Here is a 3,402-nt window from a genome sequence, read left to right as displayed (position 1 = left end):
TTTCACCTGCCTGACAGAGACATTGTGAAATATTACTCATTGCTGTTCTTCGGTTAGAGCAGTGGTTCACAACCTTCCTAACTCTGGGACCTTTTGATACAGTTCCTCATGTTGTGGTGACCCCAACCATAAAATTATTTCGTTACTACTTCATAAATTTTGCAGGGTGGTCTTAGGAGACCCCTATGAAAGGGTCATTCGACCCCAAAGGGGTCTTGACTCACAGGTTGAGGATCACTGTTTTAGGATAAGAAGCAGCACGCTTTGCTGGTATATGGCTAAGAAGGCCTACAGAAATCTCAGAAGGTCAAGCTAAATCCCAAATGGTTAGGTGTGGGCACCTACAACAGGTGAGTAACTCTGCTGGCTAACTTTAATGTCAGCATAAAGTTCAGTGTCCCTGGCTTTATGTTGAGGTCTTTGAGTCATTTGGACTTAAGTCTTGTGCATGGTGATAAATGTGGATACATTTTCGTTCTTCTGCATGTTGATATTCAGTTATGCCAGCACCATTTGTTGAATATGCTTTCTTTTTTTACATTGTATATTTTTTGCTTCTTTCTCAAAATCAGGTGTTTGTGGGTGTGTGGAATGATTTGGTTTCTTTGGTCCTCCTGTCTGTTTTTATGCCAATATCAGCCTGTTCTCATCACTGCAGCTCTGTAGTAGAGTTTGAAGTCAGGGATTGTGATGCCTCCAGAAGTTCCTTTATTGTACATAATTGTTTTGGCTATCCTGGATTTTTTGCTTTTCCATATGAAGTTGAGGTCTGTGAAGAATTTTGCTGGGATTTTGATGGACGTTGCATTGAATCTGTAGATTGCTTTTGATAAGATTGCCATTTTTACTATGTTAATTCTACATAGCAAGAGCATGGGAGATGTTTCCATTTTCTGGTTTCTTTTTCAATTTCTTTCTTCAAATATTTAAAGTTCTTGTCATACAGGTATTCCACTTGCTTGGTTAATGTTATTCCAAGATATTTTATGTTTTTGTAGCTATTGTGAAAGTTGGTGTTTCTCTGATTTCTTTCTCAGCCCATTTATCATCTGTGTAAAGGATAGCTACTGATTTTTTTTGAGTTAATCTTGTATCCTGCTACATTACTGAAGGTATTTATAAGTTGTAGAAGTTCTTTGGTAGAATTTTGGGGTCACTTATGTAAACTATTATATCTCAAGCATTGAAGATATGATAGCTTGCATGAGGAATCTTTAACATAGAATGTAAATATTGACATTCTGCCAATATACCATCAAGCAATGCTTACCAACTCACAGCAAATCTCTAATATATGGTGAGAATAAATATCTGTTCTTCCAGAGACTGGAGGGCATGTGAAGCTGTGGATCAGTCTCAGTTGAGGAGTGCTAGCCATGAGTACATAATTCCTTGACTTCAATTCCAAAGGGGATAAAAGATCAGAGAAAACCCTATGGTGCATATACTAAGAAAGTCTTGGCATATGTATGCTGATTTAAACTAGTCAGTCTAATAGTGTGTGTGTGTGTGTCTAAAAATTTTATTGAATTTGTTTTTTAACTGTTCCATGTGTATAAAGTACATTCTTATGTCTGTAATTTCTGCTCTTTCAAATCTCTCTCATCTCTCTTTTCTACAAGTTTTTTTAGGAAGAAATTATATTTTTACATTTTAGTTAAAGTATAATTACATTGCCTTTCTTTCTTCCCTCTAACACTTCTCCTGTCTCCTCCCTCCATCTCTTTCTTATCCCCACCTAACTCAATAGACAATGTCACCCTAAATGATACACAGATCTGCTCATAAAGCAGAAGTCTATGCATTGCATATCAGACTACAAAAAGAGCAATTGACTATATTGGTTTATTGTCCTGGGGTTCCTTTGCAAAATTATAGTTGATGAAATGTTCTGCATGTGTTTGTCCTTGACCAGGAATCACCAGTTTTGTGGGGCAGAGAAAGCTATTAGATGGATGTGTATAACAAGGAGATATAAGGCAAAAGCAAATTTAGAGAAAATTCAGCAAGAAAGTCAATCTTTTTCAAAACCTAGGTATGCCTCTTTCTGGTTTTATAGTCAGTAATAGACAAATACAGCTGCATACTGTACACATACCAATATCTCTTCTGATCTTGGAGGCTAAACGGGGTCAGCCTAGTTAGTCCTTAGATGGGAAGACCGCATAGAGAACAGGCAGCAGAGCTATGTGAGCTGTATGAGAACAAGGGAGAAAAGGAACAACCTTAGCAATTGGAGCCAGAACCAGGTCCTTCTGTGAAAGGTAGAGGGAAATGAACATCACTTGAAATGTTCACATTGCCCAAGAAATCATAGGGAAACAAAACTGCACCATGAACAATACAAAACACGTGCTCCAAGCAGCCCTCCCCCTTTTCACTGCCTCCTGTTATTGCAACCCTCAGTGACATGAGAGCTGAGAGCATGGAGTGCCTCCTGCTTCCCTAGCTTTTTTCACAGGACCAAGGTTAGACAAGGAATAAGGCTGACATAGCACAGCCTGTAGTAGGGTAGGAGCCCAGAATTCTCTGGAGAATAGGAAAATCCGGACCATGCCCATCATAAATGCTTCAGGTCTACAATAGGGCCATGTTCTTATACCAATCACATTCATTGCTAGCTTCTATCTTCCAACCATGCTGATCCACAGGGACTGTAAAAGAAGACAGATAGGGACACTTGCTTGAAACTCAGTGTTCCCAGACTCTTCTGCCCCTAAGTTCCTGCAGCTAATTCTGCCTGAATTTTTCTTGTCCTGTGGAACAGCCTTACAATACTACTGGAACACTTAAGGTTGCGGAGAACGGAAAGATAACCATTGTGCTAATTAGATCACTTATTGGAGCTCTATCATCCACTGTCCCAACTCAGTAGATGTAACCCTAAGGGGGGAAATGGGGGAAATTAAATGGGGAAGGAAAAGGAGGATAATACAGAGAGGAGAAGGAGGAAAGAGAAAAAATAACACTAAGGATGTTTGGGGGAAAGTCATAGAGAAACATTTTATAAGCTTACTTTAAAATGTGTGTGTGTGTGTGATCCCGAATTTCCTGAGAAACCGAAACACTGATTTCCAAAGTGGTTGCACAAGATTGCATTCCCACCAGCAATGGATGAGGGTACCCCTTCCTCTACAGCCTCTCCAGCAAAGGCTATCATCGGTGTTTTTGATTTTAGCCATTCTGACAGGTGTAAGATGATACCTCAAAGTTGTTTTGATTTGCATTTCCCTGATCGCTAAGGAGGAGCATGACCTTAAGTGTCTTTTGGCCATTTGAACTTCTTCTTTTGAGAATTCACTGTTCAGTTCAGTGCCCCATTTTTTAATTGGGTTAATTAGCATTTTAAAGTCTAGTTTCTTGAGTTCTCTATATATTTTGGAGATCAGACCTTTGTCTGTT

The sequence above is a fragment of the Alexandromys fortis genome, unplaced genomic scaffold, assembly GCF_014885135.2.
Source record: "Alexandromys fortis isolate MF-2015 unplaced genomic scaffold, M_Fortis_MF-2015_v1.1 scaffold_194, whole genome shotgun sequence".
Classification (NCBI taxonomy): domain Eukaryota; kingdom Metazoa; phylum Chordata; class Mammalia; order Rodentia; family Cricetidae; genus Alexandromys; species Alexandromys fortis.
The sequence above is the reverse complement of the archived record's forward strand: the minus strand, read 5'-3'. Positions refer to the sequence as shown.